This window comes from Bidens hawaiensis, unplaced genomic scaffold (genome assembly GCF_021521415.1).
Source record: "Bidens hawaiensis isolate Kalapana, Puna unplaced genomic scaffold, B.hawaiensis_p1.1 tig00022990_1, whole genome shotgun sequence".
In the NCBI taxonomy this organism is placed as follows: Eukaryota; Viridiplantae; Streptophyta; class Magnoliopsida; order Asterales; family Asteraceae; genus Bidens; species Bidens hawaiensis.
In genome coordinates, this window is record NW_027493594.1 from 51,597 (window position 1) to 71,951 (window position 20,355).

Consider the following 20,355-nt stretch of genomic DNA (forward strand, 5'->3'; position numbering starts at 1 on the left):
CTAAGTTGTGTTGTATATTGTATAACTTGTGATTGAAAATAGATAATGGAGTGATTCCGCTTTTGGAATGTCATAGATTGAGGTAGAAATCCAATACAATTGGTCATGCATCAATTAAACTTATATGGATTTTTGGAAAATATTTGTAATCTATTGTGAAAATATAAAGACTAAAAATAGGTTGCTGTAGAATATGAATTTTCAGTATGCTTGTGAGTATTGAAGAATTATAAGAAAAATCTATGTTGTACCTAATACTTGAAAGTATATGTGGAAATTAATTGGTGATTTATTTACATGTTTTGGTTGGTTGGAAAATCAGTTTTGATGACTTAAAACTTGTTCAAATTGATCAGCATACGGTTTAGTAAAGATAATTGTAGTTTGTATTAGGATTGTTGTAATAGATTGGATTTTGACTTTATTTGTCAACTTGGAACTATATGACAAATGTTTAGTCTTACTTGTAAAAAATTGAACTTGGTAAATGTTGGACTTAGTCATAGTATTGCATGAAAAGTGACTAAGTGCAAGTTATATGATTTGTTGTTAAGTCATGACTAAGAATATCATATAATTATTCTAAGTTTAGATAATTGGTCAAAAGTCACCAACGGGCCGTCGGTCAATATTTTGGGTCAAAGGTCAACATTTTGGTCAACAGTCAGTATTTTGGTCAACGGTCAACAAAACTCGAATTTTAATCTTCGGTCACCGAGACTTGGAGTTTTTAGTCAACAACTTGGACCTTTTGGTCAAAAGTCAACGAAAAGTCAAACTTTGGTCAAAGTCAAACAAAAGTCAAACTTTGGTCAAAGTAAACAAAAATCAAACTTTGGTCAAACCTCTAATAAACAATGGGATTTTTTGGATATTAAGGGTTCTAGGAATAACTTAGCAAATACTTATAGTGCCTATATGATTTTGGCACTAGAACAACTTTGACTTAAGCAGTTGACTTTCATTTGAACCGCATTCGAAATGAATTTCACTGCCCTCTTTTTACTTACTCCTTTTGGGGGAGAAAGCATGCATACAAAAATTTTTGGATATTATATACTTTTTAATGCCTCATGGGTACATAGTGAACTTAAACTGAAGTCCCCCGTACACATTGGACCGTTAACAATTGTACATTGGTTGGGTAATGAAAGGTAGTACTACTGGGTGTGATGAACCCCCTTGGGGCTCTTGGGAGACGGGTCGTTGGGGGGTCTTCATTTACTAGAAACGCAATATGCACCAATCTTATATTAGACTCCGTGGGTGGCAAACAAACTAACAAGTCAACCTCGGTCACAATGGAACTCAAACTAATGTAACATGATTACTAGCCTAATTAACTAATGGTATTACTAATGCATACATTATCCATACTTCATCACTTACAATGTTTACCTACTTAATGGTTTGTTTGACAAACTTTTTTTTAAACTCAAACCTGTGAACTCACCAACCGTTGTGTTGACCCGTTTTAGCATGTCTTTCTCAGCTCGCTAGGATCAAGTGCACGGATAGGAGATGCATTCATAACTTGAAACTTTTCAATTAATAATGTTATGGCATGCGAGTGTTTTGCGCCTTAGACTGTTTGCTTGTGTTTAGGGATTTATGTTTCCCGCTATGTTACGCTTCCGCATTTTAAAACAATAGGCAATAACTCTGAAATGGTTTTCCCAAATATAGGACAATAAAGTTTATTTCAAATATTTAGACGTTGTTTGGTGTAACTAATGACTGAGATCCTGGTTTGTCACGCGCCTCGCGGTAAAACCCTGATGGGTTTTTGCAAGATTATCAAAGTCCATATAACCCATTATATGTAAAAATGCAAAGGAAAATTAAGTTTTAAATCTTCTTTACCAATACACATAAAACCCGTTTTAAGTTAATCCCAACCCAGGATCCATATACGATTTGCATGCTAATAAATAACAACCATAGTGAGTTTGGATACATACCTTCAAATTTCTAGAAATTAGAAGGAGATGATATTATGAATGACAAGCCTTCAAAAGAGAAAACCTCAAGCTTGTATACCCATTCAAGCCTTCTAACAAACACCTAGTTGCTAGGATTTTACACTTGCAAATCTCCCTTGTGTTCTTCCTCTTGTTCGGCTGAAATAAGAGAGAAGGAAAAGAGAGTTTGTGTGTGAGAGAGAAGTTGTGACTGTGAATTCTCCAAGAATTCCCTTCAACCAACCAAACTTCATGCATGTTATTGGAAACATAAAACAGGAGAGAGAGAGAGAGAGAGAGAGGGGGGGGGGCCCTTTTGGGCCTTTTCCCCCCAAAACCCAAAACCCATTTTGTTTATTTCTTTTTTATCACATACATGTTATTTATCCAAATAAATAACATTTCTCAAAATATAAATTATCCACATAATTTATTTATCACTCAGGTGCAAAAATTTAGAAAACCAATTTCCAAATATTATAAGTGTTGATAATTATTAGTTAGATCATATGTAATAATAAATATCGTGGCGTTTGTCTGGCTTGTTATTGGGTATGACCCGACTTGGATCACAACGTACTAGCCACATCAACTCAAATATGTGTCTTGGGCATATCGATTCCAACAAACCCCGCACGTGGAAATTGAGGGTGTGACAAATTCCAATTCTCTTTTCGGTTCAGCTTTCTCATCTACATGTCTATTAATGGCAATTTGCTTATCTTCAACCGTGCGAGTGAGCATAGAAATCGTTTTTTCATCTTGCAAAATTTTATTCCATAAGTTTTTCTCACACGATTGAAGCTTGTCATAAGCCTCTTTCACATTTTGAAAATCAAGAAACATTTTGTTATAATCATTTTTTAGAAAATGAAAATATGTTATCAATGAATTAATAACAAATTACTTTTCTTCATGTGATTCATAAATGCGTTGAATTTCTTCAGGAGAAAATTTTACCTGACTGGCAATGTTTGCTTGAAGAATAGGTGCATTACTCTAATCATGAATTCCTTATTAATCAACAATCTCGAATTTTTCACTTGCTTCACTCTTTAATGCAGCATCAGTCTCAATAGACTCTTCCTCTAACTCATCATCACTCCCGAAGTCAATCTTTCCATATGGAACTTCTTCGCCATTGAACCAACCTGCAAAACTCTCAAAGACATCAGGTGGAAAAAATGACTTAAAAGTTCATTAGGAATTGATTTGAAACTTTTCGGAGAATCCTCATCAGTAGTAGAAATCTCTTCAGCACTCATTCCTTTAGCAACATCATCAATTTCTTTATCATTCTTATCCTCTTGTTCTTGAGAACATTCACCCAATATCTCTACCACATTAGCTTTGTGGACCACTGAATTCCAGTTAAACCCCTCATCATGTTGAGCATTACAAGCCTTTGAGGACGAAGTTTCTTGTTTCTTTGAAGTCTCAGCTTGTGTAGGTGAACTTTGATGATAAATTACTTGTCGATTGTAGTCACGGCCAAACGGATTAGGATTCGAATCTCCAAATTCAGGATTGGTACAATCTCTCTTGAAATGTCCCTATTCCTTGCATCGAAAGCATCTGACCTTCGACTTGTCAAAAACAAGCTTAGAAGTAGTTCCATCCAGACAATTCGTTCCAGTGATTTCCCTAAACCTTTGAGCCCTCCTTACCACACTTGTCATGCACCAACGGATGTCAAGCATTTCCATCTCCTCAGGATCAATTTGGTCATAATCTTCTTTTGTCATATTATAATATCCAATACGACCAGCAATTAAATATTCATATGATTCCAAAACAGATCCTAAGAAGGTCATGTGCTCTTGTACATTCTCCATAGTAAGTCCATAGTTGTTTTTAATATTCACAGCAATATTGCATTGAACAACATCAGATGATGGACTCGTTGTCTTTTATAATTGTTCAGCAGCAGTTGATGCATTGGTACCAACATAAGTGTCGCACCCCAACCTACAGTGAAAATGTCGGGGCGTGAACTAATTGCTCACAATTTTTCAAAGGTTCTATCATGCATTATTAAAAGTTTCGATATCTATTAAATAAATTTCCAAATAACAATCATCCATACAAAATCCAAATAAACGAAGTACATATATCAATCAATAACAATATGTCTCATTAAGTTTTCTTCTACCATAAATCCTTAAGTGATCTTGTACTTCAGTTACTTCACATCAAACGATAACCTTCATATGCGTTGAAAATAGAATGGTTTTGTCAATACAAGGTTGAGTGACTAACACACCAGTTTAAATGTTCATATAGAAAATAAGTAATTGCAACAAGTCATATGAGAATAACAAATTAACCAAATGAGCAAGTATAACAGAGATGTCGAGAAACACAAAGCTATAACGACTGGCGTATGATCATAATATTCTACGATTATGTTGGAACTCTCCGAATGCTTAAGCATATAAGCACATAAACTTGTAAAGTATAAGTTGTTAACACATAAGACAATAGTTGCAGTTTTGTGTATAAGTATATATGAGAAATACAATTTACGCATATGTCCCCAAAACGTGGAAAACAAGTAAAAAGAGGGGAATGTGGTACTCATCTTAAAGATGAACAAAAGATGATTAAGATAACCAGAAAACGGGAAAAGTCACACGCAAACTCTGAAGCCTAAGAGAAACGAGAGTAACGGATACGCTTAAGTAAGGATTTATTATTAACAGTAATTAAACAATATTATAATAATTTAGTATTATATATCAAGATTTATTATTTAAAACAATTATTTTAACTTATAAAACATAACTTAATAAATATTATTTGTAGTTTTATAAAATTAGTTTACTTGATTTATATATTCATTAAAACATTAGTTTTAAGTTATAATATTCTTTGTGTCTGTGTGTGTGTGTGTGTGTGTGTGTGTGTCTTTATGTATATAAGTAAACGAAAACGTGAATTAAACGAGTATTACAAAGTCGGCTTTTATTAAGATAATCTAAATAGTTATTAGCATTATTAATATAATTATAAATTGTTAAAAATGATACTAATAATAATTTTCCCAAAAAAAACGGGTGCAGGGGGTCGAACACGCGACCTCCGCCCCATAACACCCAGGTAATAACCAGCTGAGCAAGATGAACTATTGATTAAAAGATGAGAACGATGAGTTATAAACAACTAGCAGTTCAACCCAAAACCCCTATGAACCCTAACAATTACAATCTATCAATCACGTTATGATTAAACAAATTGATTACGGGGCTTTTAATAAACACATAATCGCGATCAAACCCCTATAATTTATTACCTCGTATAGATCAGATAAGGATTAGTCAGACAGAACAGAGCCGTCTATAATGGTGGATGAAAGGGTATAAAAACGACCAGATTAATACAATTATAGATAGGGCTATGAATGCAAAGGGTTAGAGGATCGCATCTTTGCATTTAATTGAATTATTAACAATGTTTTCATGTCCAACAAGATTAAACGAGTGTCGGTTTGGTTATTAAGGAAAAACGAATCCGAATTTGATATTATTAACTTGATTAGGGTGTCGGCTAGGCCGAATTTGGTAAGAACAATATGACTCTTGATTCAATTTCCAAAAATCATCGGGAATTGAGGTACAAGCAAAGAAAATGGGTCTTGTTTGTTCCTTGATAAATACTTAATAATAAACAGATCTCAGGTCTGTATGTATACGGTTAATTATTAACTCGGATCTAGCTCATAGTTACATTTGATTGTATGTTATATATAGATATAGATTATCAGTAGTAGTATGTGTATGTATGTATGTATAAAATTAAGATGAAGATCGAGAGCGATTGGACAGAACTTTGTTAATTAACTCTCAAAAACATAACCTAATTGTGAACAGGGTTCACATATAAATAGATGATGGAGTAGTTCGTTAACATCCCCTAACGAACTAATCTCCAATTCGTGACATACATTAGACAAAAACAATTTACCTAACGAATCACCCCCTGATTCGTTAAACATCCTTAACGAATCAGGAGGGAAAAAACTTAAGTCTTAGCTCGCTAAACAACCTTAGAGAACTAGACATTACTAATAACGAATTACAATATAACTTAATTGTTTATCACATTAAACATAAACGACAAATACGTTAACATTAAATACAAAGACTCGAGACGCAAAACCGTGCACTAACAGATAAATGAGGTCTTCTGGTTGGCTTTGGCTCGTGTAATAGCTTCTTCTTTCTGTTCTTGATCAACAAACCTGAATGCTTTGATAATCTTACTTGCTTGCTTGTGTCTGAACCAACTATTAATCTCCTCAAGAGACGGATCGAGAAGCGAATCAGAATAGACATTCTTGCCTTTGGAATTCTTCTCAAGATGGTCTTCTGCTTCTTTAACCGTTTCTTCATTAAACACTGGAGCACCCTGATCAACATTGGGTGTTGAAACAGATCAGGGTAATCCTCAGCAGTCACATCTTCCACCTCAACCTCCTCGTTCTCATAAATAAAATCCGTCCTCATCTCCACCGTAGGATCATTTAAGATCTCGTAATCATTGATTACCTCAGCATCAGGCTCAGTCTCTAACACGGTCATCTCATCTTCATTCAGACCAAGCAAGATCGCAATTTGCTCTCGTGTCAGCGACTTGTCAACAAACTGCCCCACATCTATCTCATCTGCATTCACCATGCTTCTAATCACCCCCTTACCATCCATAAATATAACCGTATCGGCCTCAATCATCTAAATTGGTTTGGCAGCTGAATAATCATGATAAACAATGATATGTTTGCCCGAATCATCAACATAACTCGTACTCGCACCAGAAGCTGGGTCTTGAGTTTGTTTAGGCACACCTCCAGCATCAGACTTATCAGGATCTTCCTCATCATTCTTGATCTTCTTTAAAGCATCATCTTTGCAAGTTAATTGCAAGATCAGATCCTCTTGTTTTTTAAGCTTCACCCCATGAGACTCAACAATCTCACATAGGGCTTTTGTTTCTTTCTGACAGAAAGAAACATAACTGAGTAGCTTCTTCTAGTTCTCCATCAAGCGTTCTTGATTCATACGGTCAGCAGACATTTGATTTTCATACAAATGTAATAGATTCAAAAGCATATCTTTCTGACGATTCGGTGGCATAGCATACAAAGAGGGATGAATAGGCTGGATTTGTCCCTGAGGCCTTGTAATTCTCAAAAATGAGATATCACTAGGTGGAGGAGGCCTCATATACGGTGTTACTCGTCTCTTTGCTGGAACCTCAGAAGCTGGTGCTTTACCCTTACGTTTCCGTTCACGTTGAGCTGCAATGGTAGCAGCTAACGCAGCTTCGACAGCAGCTTGTTGTTCTCGGAGAGCTGCATCACCATTACCACCATTTCCACCATCTCCATCTCCTCCATTACCACCATCACCTCCATCATTACCATCATCGTTCCCACCTTCTCCTCCCTCACGCTCGGAATCCGAGTCATCATGGATCCAGCGATCCTCGGGAGGACATACATAATCAGGGTTAATAATATGACCAATCATCCGTTTGTCCCGTGGCCTCTCCTTATGATAAATCGTCATTCTACGCACCGTGTCAGCCTTCATGTGTTCTAGATCAAGGACATCGTCCACTAACGCTCGATCAATCACCAAGTTTGGGAAATTTGGAAATTTGTACGAAGTACAGCAGTGATTAAGTTTAATGACTTTGGGTTTTCTCTAAAAGCGAATGAAATATTCATGCATATGAATACCCAGATGATTAAGCCGCATAAAGACTCACAGTGTCCAGAACCTCAAAGCTTGTTATTTGCTTTATTTTATTTTTGGTTGATCAAACAAGTATAAGACTTGACTATGACAGGTTATTACATTTCTGTCATCCTCACTGAGACTTTTCTAAAGACTAACACCCCTTTCAATTTGGCGTTTCTTTATGTTTATATCACATAATTTACTTTAATTGTTTGTTTTAAGACCTACCAATGCACCAATGCAATTAAGCACAGAGTCTTTTAAGCTTACTTCTTGCTGGATTTGGAGTCAAGATAATCAATGTACTATTATTTTCTCTTTTTGCTTCAAAAACTCAAAAATTTTGAGGAGCATAAAACAAAATAAAGATAAATTTAATCGACTCAGTTAACTTAAGTCTATAAATAAATGGTTGTTCTATCAATTCAACAAGTGATGAATAGGACCAAGACATGCAAGCATGCTTCACAAACTTAAATAACCGACATAATTTTTAGCGAGAAAATAATCTAAAAACGCATAACGAACGCCCCAACTATTTTCCATTATCAGGTGAATGGCTAACCTGATCATTTACAAGTAAATGTCAGGACCAAACATATACACGTACATGCCCTTCAAATGTAGATAATTGACATAATTTTCAGCAAACGCATGCAAAAATCTTTTTGATTTTTCTCTATACATACTTTAAAAACACAATATTTTTGTCTTTTTCTCTTTTTTTATAAACAAAATAAACTTCACAATCTTTTTGGATTTTCGGATTTTTCAGTACAAATTTAAATCACAATCTTTTTTGGATTTTCAAATTTTAAAATGTTTTTGGTTTTTTTTAAAGGGAAAACATTAAAGAAAAGAAAACACAATATTTTCGATTTTTCTAAATTTTCAAATATTTTTGGATTTTCAAGAATTTTTAATGTTTTTGGGTTTTAAGTATGCAAACAAAAAAGCACAATATTTTTGTATTTTCTAGTTTTTCACCCCCTAAAACCAAAATAAATTTTAAGAGAAAAATGACATAAAACAAAGATAGTCATCCTTGTTTAAGGATATCAGCGAGGGTCTTCAATCCATTTAAACCAAGCAAAAATTGAAAACGCGTTTTGTCAAAAGCTTTGGTAAACAGATCGGCTTTCTGAAAGTCAGTATGTACTTTCTCAAGGTCAATCAACTTTTCTCAAAGCAATCCCGTATAAAGTGATATCAAATTTCGATATGTTTTGTTTTCGAATGTTGTACGGGATTATTTGTGATAGAAATTGCAGCACAAAAATATCAATCAAAATAGGAGTAGTAAGAAACTTCAAACCGTAGTCACGAAGATGTTGTTGTATCCACAAAACCTGGAAACAGCAACTCGAGGCTGCAACATACTCAGCTTCGGCGGTTGAAGTGGAGACCGTTGTATGCTTCATACACTGCCAGGAAACAAGCCAGTTTCCTAAAAATTGATATCCTGCAGTCGTTGATTTGAAGTTGATCTTGCAACCTCCATAGTCCGAGTCTGAATAAGCAGTTAAATCAAAAGTATCATCCTTGGGGTACCACAACCCGATGTCTGGATTTCCCCTCAAGTACTGAAGTATTCTCTTAACCGCAGCTAGGTGAGTCACTCGTGGACTTGATTGAAACCTAGCACAAAGAAAAACAGCAAACATAATGTCGGGGTGAGAAGCCGTTAGATACATTAAAGAACCGGCCATGGCACGATAGAGAGTAGGATCAACGGTATCCTCCAATTCATCCGGTGATAAATTGTGACCCATGGGGAGAGGAGTTGAAGGGATTTTTCCGGCAGATATCTTGAATCGGCTCAAGACATCGTTCACATACTTGGTCTGATGAATAAAGATTCCTATTGCAGACTGGTGAACTTGCAACCCTAGAAAGAAATTCATCTCTCCCATCGAACTCATATCGAACTTTGTTTGCATGGACTTCTCGAACTCCTTACACAACGTATCATTTGTAGACCCAAAAATAATGTCGTCGACATAGATCTGAACTAGGAGAAGATCGTCACCAACAGTTTTATGAAATAAAGTGCAGTCGACAGTCCCTCGTTTGAAGCCATTATCAGTCAAATGGACGCGAGCGTGCCATACCAAGCTCTCTGGGCTTGATGTAGACCATACAGGGCCTTGTTTAGTCGGTAAACTCGGTCCGGATAATCAGGATCTTCAAAACCAGGAGGCTGTATAACAAACACTTCCTCATGTAGTTCACCATTGAGAAAAGCACTTTTAACATCCATTTGATAGACCTTGATATTCTTATAAGCAGCATATGCCAGGAAGATTCGAATAGACTCTAATCTTGCAACTGGAGCATATACTTCTGTGTAATCAACACCCTCTTGCTGATGAAAACCTTGCACCACTAGACGTGCTTTGTTTCTGAAAATCACCCCTCGATCATCTTTCTTACATTTAAATACCCACTTAGTCGGAATCGCTTTCTTGACTCAAGCAGGCTTGTCGATTAAATCCCAAACACCCAAACGTGCAAATTGCTGTAATTCTTCTTGCATAGCTTCTACCCAAGAAGGATCTTCAAGTGCCTTACGAGCCGTCGTTGGCTCAACTTGAGATAGAAAGCAAGTGAATTTTGCAAGATTTACAATTCCCGATGAATGTAAATCAGCATATGCACACAATACGTATCACTTGACGAAGCAACTTGATGACGTGTACGAACGCCCACATCAAGTTCTCTAATAATGTTTTCCTGTGGATGATAACCATGAATCCGAAGAGTAGGATTCTCAGGAACAACAACATTATCAAATAAGTTAATGTAATGTTCACCAAGCTCGGGAGATGAAACATCACTATCAAGTTCAATAACTTGATCATTAAGTTGCTCATCATCAGAAGAAGTAGATACATTATCAAAGGCAGCTGGAGAAGCAACATGAGGTTCTTTAGTTGGAGCTATAGGTGGAACTTCAACTTCATTAGAACTTGAAAATCTTGGAATGGCCAAATGATCTTTAAAGTATGCTCGAACCAGATCTTCGTCTATGTGTTCAGTCGATGGATTAAATGAATTAAATAAACTATCATGGTAAAACATCCAGTCAGGACCTTTCCCTTGAGGAGGAGTTGTATACTTTTGACAGTCCACATGGTACCATTCCTCAACACAACCAGACGTGAAGTTAAATACCCTTTTCTTTGGAGATGCATATCCCAAGAAATAACCTTCGATAGCTTTTTCTTCAAATTTACCCGCATCCTTCTTCAAAATTGTACACGGACACCCAAAAGGTTCCATGTACTTTAAGTTAGGCTTTCGATTGTTTAAAAGCTCGTAACTTGTCTTCTTGAGTCGTTTAACAGTTAAAACCCGATTAAGCGTATAACAAGCTGTATTCACTGCCTCATTCTAAAATTGGACGGGAAGCTTAGAATCAGCGAGCATAGTTCGTGCAGCTTCAATCAAGGATCTATTCTTTCGTTCAGCGACACCGTTTTGTTGTGGGACATAAGGTGCACTGTATTCTCGATGAATTCCTTTTTGAATACAAAAGAAATTCAATATAGTGTTTTAGAATTCAGTACCATTATCACTTCGAATTCTCCTCACCTTTTGTTTATATAGTGATTCGATCTTAGTGATAAGGTTTTGTACCAAAATTGGCATTTGATCTTTCGAACTCATAAATAACACCCATGAGTATCTTGAATAATCATCAGTGACAACAAGACAATACCAATCCCCAGAAATACTCGCACGATTCAGAGGACCAAATAAATCCATATGAAGTCGTTCAAGAGGAGTATTAATGGAATTTAATACCTTAGAAGGATGTGATTTCTTCTTTTGCTTGCCTTTCTTGCATGCAACATAGTGGTCAGATAACATAAAGTTCTTCAGCGAGACACCCTCAACTAAGTCATTAGCCATTAAATAATTCATCTTTCGAACATGTATGTGACCCATTCTACGATGCCATAGAATAGAGTCTTTCTCAGTTGCTTTAGAGACAAAACATGTTTCGATAGACGATGATACTTTAGAGTTCATATTTAAGACATAAATATCATTCGATCGTGGTGATCGCATGACAACCATGTCCTCGGGAATCACATAACCCAGTTTCAAGATAAGACATTCTTTGTCAGTAAATATCGTTGTGTACTTCTTATCACAAATTTGTGATACACTTAATAAGTTATGGTCCACCTTGTCACAGTAATTGACCTTTTCAAAAGTAATATGACCATATGAAACTTCACCCTCTTGTGTGATCATGCCCCCAGAATTCCCAGCAAACGCTACATAACCCCCCCCCTGAATATTTCTCATGTTGGTTAATAGGTCGAGATTCCCAGGGATATGACGAGAACATCCACTATCCATTATCCAGTTTTCACCAGACACAGTCTTGGATGAACCCTACACACAAAGTAAAGATGATTAGTTCAAAAAGGCAGCCCAGGCCTCAGTCTTGGGCACCTTTTTGTTTTCTCTTTGATTATTAATTTTAACATACTTCAACTGTTGTTCAGCAACCTGAGAATATGCTGCAGGCTTTCTAGACTTTTGTCTCAGATAAGCAGCGTGAACAATGTTTGAATTCGTGTTCCTACATACGGGCTCAGTTGGAACGAATTTTGGTTTCACCTGACCATGAGTTTCATGCATGTGAATTACCTTACGAGGATTCACGTTAGAAAACATGATATGTGTATCATCCTCACACGACATTGGTCGTTTCAAGATTTCCTTTATCACAGGAACCGGTTTTGAATGGTCCTTGACAAAAGGATGGAGATTTTGAGATCTTTGTTGGCCACAGTTTCTCACTACATGACCTTGTTGACCGCATAAGAAGCAACTTCGCATATCAACATGACCATGTTGAGGTTTAGCAGAAACATAGGCAACTGAAGGTTGATAACTTACATTTTCAGTGAATTGTTTGGCCAAATCATCAAAATTGACAGACTTCTTTTTCATGTAAAAGTCAAGGTTAGAACAATTGGAAATACTTTTCAATGTATCTGTTCCTGTTGATTTGACAAACTGAACCTTTTTAGCTTGTTTTAACAATTGCATTGCTTTAAATACTGGGTCTGATGACTTTGATGTCTTGGCACAAACATATTGATGTTCCAAATCTTTCAACTTGTCTGTTTCATTGTAAAAGACACTCTCAATTAGTTCTGGTTTAATGATACTAATCGGGATATCTTTTTCAGTGAACATAGTATCCATTCCTTTTAACTTAAAAACTCTAGCAGATGATGGCTTAGAGCTAGGAGGATTAATGAAACGCATCAAGTCCTCATTAGAAATCTTTGGTTTATCTGACTTCTTTGCCTTCACTGGTTTAGTTTTCGCAGTTTCTTCCTTTTTCACTTGAGACTTGAATGAACCATACACGGCTTCCTCAAATTCTTGAGGCTCGCAAAGAATATGATTAGAACTTGGGATGTTCTTATTCTTGTGTATTACCTCAGGTTCGAACACGTCTTCGATAATCACTTTGTCAGCATTCTCAACAAAGACTTTGTTGCTTTCAACATGAGGTTTTTGAGGAGCAACTTGGGTTTTAACAGTTTCTGTTTTAACCGGTTTAGATTTTTCAGAAATCACATATTCTTTTTCAATCTAATCCTCTTCTTTTCTAGCAAAAGGATTAATTTTATAATCATTGTGAAAAGGTGGAGGAATTTCAACAAACCCGATACCTTTCTTTGAATATTTTTGTTTTCCAGACACTTCAATAATTTCATTCAACAGAAAAGAAGAATTTCTAAATTTACCCAATTTGTTCTTCAACTCAAGAACCTCATTCTCAAGCTCGGTTATCTTTTATCTATGTTTCAAAATTTCTTGAAACTTTTGGTCATTAATTGTCATTTTCACAGATAACTCAGCCTTGTGATCATGGTTACTTGTCGACAATGCTTCAATCTTTTCTCGAGATCGCATTTAAGATTCAAGAGATTGTCAATAAATATCCTTCAGAGAAGCAATTTCTCTTACAAGATTATCATTATGATTTTTCAAAGCTTCTAACTTAGGTTTGTTAGATTCATAATCAACACATGATACTTTAACAGATGAAGTAGCAGAGATAGAATGACTAACCTCATTAATCTTAGCCATGCAAGCAAATATAGTTGGAGACTTGTCACCTGAAATTTCAGAATCAGATTCAGAATCATTATCAGAAGACAGCTCACTTTCACTTGTATCTTTAGGTAACCCAAACATAGCCAAATTTGCTTGAGTGTCATTACACAGTAACCGTTGTGACCAATCATTTCCATCTGCCAACGAAGCCTGTGGTGTAGAAGTAGATGGTTTCTTTTCAGCATCACTACCTCGTGGTGAAGAAAAATTTTGATGTTGACCATGAGGACTAGTATACTCTTTCTTCGGTTTGTCACATTCCTTTGCAAAATGCCCGAACTTTTAACAATTATAGCATTTCACTTTCAACTTGTCAAATTCCAATTTCTTGTTTAAGGCCGGAAGATCTTTTCCAGTCCTTTGCATGAATCTTTTAACTTTACGAACGATCATAGCCATGTTCAACTTTAAATCCAGGTTTTCATCTGGATCAATCTGATCATAATCCTCATCAGTTAGATCACTTGTGGCAACCTTACTACTAACCAGGTTTTCATATGAAGACATAAAGGCTGTTAGAAAAGAAAAATTATGTTCAGCTTCCTTCATATTGACACTAGGTGGTGAAGCAAATGGATTAGTAGTAGTTGAACTTCAGAACCACCAGATGATCCAGAATTACCAGCAGTGTAAAAACATGCTCTTGGATCATTAAAGATAGTTGATTCTTTTTCACTTGCAGCTTGGGTAAGAAATGCAGTTATCGGAGAGATAGTTGAACTTAGAGGCATACTACCACCATAGAAAGCAGGATCTTGGCTATCCTTGGAGGATTTCTGACACTTAAGATCATATTCTCTTGCTTCAATCTTTTGCAAGAATTCAATGGCAGTCAAATCTTCATTCAAGAAATAGTTATTTTCTTTCAGAACCATTAAAAATGTGGAGTAAGAACTTGGTAGTACACTCTTCATAGTGTCAATCTTATCCATCTCAGAAACTTCCAATTTCATTTTGTCCATTTCAGCAATTAAGTGGTTAAACCGTGTAATCATCTCTTCAACTGTTTCACCCTTCAATAAATTAAAGTTTCGAAACTGAAACTTGAGCATCACTTTCTTACTCTCAGCTATGTTCCCCATACTTCTCATACGAAGATGTTGGAATAAGAAAACACATCTCTTTATGCTACCCACTTGATGAAAGATATTTTCGGGTAACTCCATAGTAAGAGTAGAATAAGCCTTTATCTCGATCTCAAATGCTTTCTTCTCTTCTTGTGAGCATTGAGAAATAGCTTTAAGAGTATAACCAATAGTGTCATCACCAATCATTGGTGCAATAAATACCTCATCTAGGCAATACGAGCAGTCAGGGTGAACAGAACCCAGATGAGCACGAAAACGGGATTCCCATTTAGCAAAATCGCTAAATTTCATCAACCTTGGACATTTCGAATGTGAACCTATCTCGGTATAAAGTTGCAACATTTGTTGCATCAACATGTTTTGAGAAGCTAGTGCATACATTCCAGCCATTTTTGTAAAAGTTTGAAACTCTAAGGATTAAAATTAAAATTAGTTAACGAATCTGTAAACAGTGTAACGAACTGTGAACAGTTATAGCGAACTGTGAACAGTAATCAACGAATCAAACCTTAACGAAGTTGAGGTTTATCAGGTAACGAATCAGATTTGAATTAAGTAACGAATCTGATTATTAACGTAACAGATGGTCAACGAATGAGTCCAACTAACGAATTAACTAAGCGAATCACTAAGTACAGGCTTAGCGAATTAGAGAGTATTCTTTAATGAACCACTAAGATAAACTTAGCGAATAAGATGACGAACCAGCTATAGTTGATAGCGAATCAACCTATAGCGAATCAGGTAGTTACAACCGTTTGTAACAAACTCTGACACCTAATGCCACGTGGCAAAGGTTGTTATAACACAAATTCCAAGGTAGACACGTATCACACGAATCTGTTGGAAATGAATCGGATTAAGTAGCGAATTGGTTGACGAATCACTAAGAATAGTTAACGAATTGACTAGATCAGTTAACGAATTAACATGAATATGATAACGAATCAACGTCAATATGATAACGAATCATAATCATGTTCAGATCTTCAAATCTTCAAACAAGATTTCCAGTTTTTCTGTAAATGCTGAACATCAAACCAAGAAACCCAGAAACTCAAATTTGTAATACAATCTCAATTGTCAACCAAATTCCACAAATAAACTATCAAACTACTCGCCAATAAAACACGATTACACTCGTATCAATCCCGTAATCCAATTTACCTTAACACATATCCAATTTAACCAAAAACCATTCCCTGTTTCTCGGCCAAACTCAAATCCAACCAAAACAATCAAAAACCAAACCAAAATCCAATTCCAACTCACCCTAACCTGTCAATACCTTAATAATCACCAACCTAATCCAAACATTCCATAATTCAACCAATTCAAGCTCAAATTGAAGCAAAATCAAACTGTATTCAAAATGAAACCAAAAACAACATTAATAAACTTAATAATATCTATAATCAGTCAAATCAAGCGTAAACAAGAGCACCGAAATCTCTGATACCACTTGTTTGTTCCTTGATCAATACTTAATAATAAACAGATCACAGATCTGTATGTATACGGTTAATTATTAACTCGGATCTAGCTCATAGTTACGTTTGATTGTATGTTATATATAGATATAGATTATTAGTAGTAGTATGTGTATGTATGTATGTATAAAATTAAGATGAAGATCGAGAGAGATTGGACAGAACTTTGTTAATTAACTCTCAAAAACTTAACTTAATTGTGAACAGGGTTCACATATAAATAGACGATGGAGTAGTTCGTAAACATCCCCTAACGAACTAATCTCCAATTCGTCACATACATTAAACAAAAAAAATTTACCTAACGAATCACCCCCTGATTCGTTAAACATTCTTAACGAATCAGGAGGGAATAAACTTAAGTCTTAGTTCGCTAAACAACCTTAGCAAACTAGACATTACTAATAACGAATTACAATATAACTAAATTGTTTATTACATTAAACATAAACGACAAATACATTAACATTAAATACAAAGACTCGAGACGCAAAACCGTGCACTAACAGGTCTAGGGATTGCTATACGGGTCCTGGGTAAATGGGTTATCCATTTATTAAAGGTTTATAATACTAGTTTATAATCTGGTCCCTGAAGTTTAAGGTTGGATACGTAAGTGATTATAGTTTAGTATAGGGTAGGTTTTGCCAAAATAAGAAATTTATAATTATATAATATTTATTTAATTAAATAGTAATATAATAATAAAAATCAATCTTTTTGATAAACGCGATAAAATAATCCGAACATCAAAACGAGTTGGGTATTTGGTATTTAATAAAAAGTATAAATCCGGAAAATCCGAGTTGTTACAATAAGAACTTGTAAAATGAAGCATGTTGGTTTGTTGACTAGTTTGAGAAGAACTTCCACAAAAACTGCTATTTGTCAAATACGTAGTTTGGATCTTTTAGCATGGGGCTATCACGGATTGTGGAGAGTTAAAGTACAAACCAATGTCTTGAATAGTTGACGAACTCTTCATTCTTTGTTTCTTCCTAATCTCCAACTCATGATTTTCCAATTTTTCAATAAAACAGGCCAAAGTCAGTCTAGCATAATTGATTGGGTTGGATTGTTGAATCATGATGAATGTCTCCCACTCGTCAGACAAAGAATCTGCCAGTTTATCAATGTATTCATACTCCTCTTTGTCAATGCCCAATCTTTTCATATCATTAACCAGATAACAATATCTTTCAATTAGTTGAGGCATCGTTTTACCTTTGACCATAGAGAAAATATCAAACTCTTTCTTTAGAAAACCAACTTTTGATTATCTCATATCAGCATTCCCTCTATCCTTATTCAGCAAAGCGTCCCAAATTGAGTGACATGACCCATTGTGTTGTAGGAGTTGCAAAATCTCAGAATTTATTGATTGTTGAAACAAGTTCATCATCTTTCTCACGAATGAACCTAGGCTTGTCAGCCTTAGGTATTTGAGATAATCTATGACTTGTGCCATTTTCATTCCTTGGTATGATGTACTCAACTTCAACAGCCTCCCACGTATTATAGTTCACGGCTTGCACATACGTTTCAAACTTATCGGCCTAATTAGGATAATCTTCCATCCTAAGTAGCTTCGGGGCTTGGTTTACGTCCCCATTTCATTTTCCAAGTTTATGTTCTGAATGATCGGTGAAGCATGTGTAACAAATGCGTTTAAATCTTCCATTTTTGAAAATCAATAACAAGTGTATAACTTTGGCTTTCACCCGTATAACTTTTATCCCCGTATAACTCTACTTACATAGATACCTTTATACCCGTATAACCTTGATCAACGTATACCTCACCTTATGTGTATCAACTTATACGGACAAAACCAACGTGTAACACTTATGTTGACTAAAAAAACGTATATCCAAATCAGCGTATAACACTAACGTATAACAAGTCAACGTATAACACCATATGCGTTGAAGAATTTATGCGCCGTAAACCATCTTATACGCCCAAACACCTTATACGCACGTGTATCCTCTTATACGCCAAATAGAAAACTTATACGCCAAACGAAACTGTTGACCATTTTTGAATCTGAAACTTGATTTTGAGCTTCAGATAATCTGATTCACTCTTGTAGAAACAACGAATATGCATCTACGATCATCATCCTCAATTGAATTGAAAAACCATCCAAAAACCAGAGAATAATCGATGAATATGTAATCGGTTAACTTGTTGACTTTTGAAACTTTGAAACTTCATCAATTGACCTTGAATGTGCTATAATCAGTAGTAAATATGAGTCATATGCTCTGATACCACTTGAAAGAACATGATCCTCATAATGCAAAACTTCATGTACGTGAATACGTAATGATTAGGACTGATTCGTTTATATTTACTATACGATACGATATAGTGGAAATATATCATAAAGATGTCACAACACAATCACACATAAGATTCAGTATATTGGTATAACAATGAGAGTACAAAACTGATTAATCTATCAACTGTCACAAAATCTAAATATGAAAGCCGATTTATAGCCGCTACAGTGACAACGTATAAGATAAGCCACTGTATCTGCTTATACGCCTGCTTACTTATACGTTTCACTTTACAAAGTTTCAACAAATGACAAATCAGCCCCTATCAAACATACAAATGACATTAGAAGCCCACTAGACCTAGCATTAGACAAAAATGCTCTAACACTTGAAAATACGTATGCTACTTTCTTTTATGTCATATAATATGTTCACTTAGAAATGAGGGACTATTCTATCATATATCAAGGAAGAATGGAGTGGATTCTTAATCTTAGATGGTAACCATTATATAATTGAATGACTCATTTAGAATTTCTCTTCTTGTCACCTATATATTATATATATAAGTATTTCTATTTTATAAGAAGTTTGAAAATCAACCCCAAAATGATTAAACTCTCTGATTAAAGTAAAAAGAAGATTCATTATTAGAAACATTTGTGTCCACGGATCGATACTTGGTTCTGACCAATACTATTCTACATATACAATAGGTACACTTGCTATTTTGTGTATGTTTAGTCTTAGTAGAAATCACTTTTATAAATTTAAAACACAATCTTTTGCAAAAGCTAAAAATCTCCTCTTTTATATTCAACCACACGCACAACACACATCAGTGACCGGTGGACGGAGGTGGTCGGAGACAAGGAGTAGAGAGATGAGTTTGGTGGCTTGAGTTTGATGGCTGCAGTGTTGTTTTGAAATAAATAAACTAGGATTATCTTATACTAGTTTATACATTAAATTAAAATAAAAATAATAAATTCAATATTTCGGATAGTTTGGATTCCGAACTATCCGAAAATATCAAAAAATGCTATCCGAATTCGAATTTTCGGATATTCGGTATTTGGATATCTGAATTTTCGGATAATTCGGATAAGAATTATTGGATAATTCAGATACAAATTCGGATTCTGATACGGATACGGATACTTCTGAACACCCCTACTTGTAACCAGTTACTACTAGTTCATGAAATATAGAGAACTAGCTTTTAGCCCGTGTGTTACGCGGGTTTGTTTAAATTTATTTTTAATATTGTTGTGAATATATAATTTGAATCCGGGTTTTGATAGTTTTTTGGGTTTCATATACATTTTATTTTAGTTATGATGATGTTAATTAAAATTTATGACGCTACGGGTAGTAAAGTTTATTTGGATTTATTTTTCTACTTTATTTGTATACTTTTTTTTCCAATAATTGTGTGTACAAAGATGAATTAGGGTTATAGTTGGGTTGGACACTTTGGACTGAGATGGCACCAAGTAGTTATGCTATGTTAGTTTTTCTTTTCCTTCTGGTTTTTTATTTTACCTTTTTGGACATATTAATCTATGTTTACGATTTTGAATCGATAACGTAAATACTGACCAAATATGCGTCGAGCAGCTCGCCATATGTTCAAA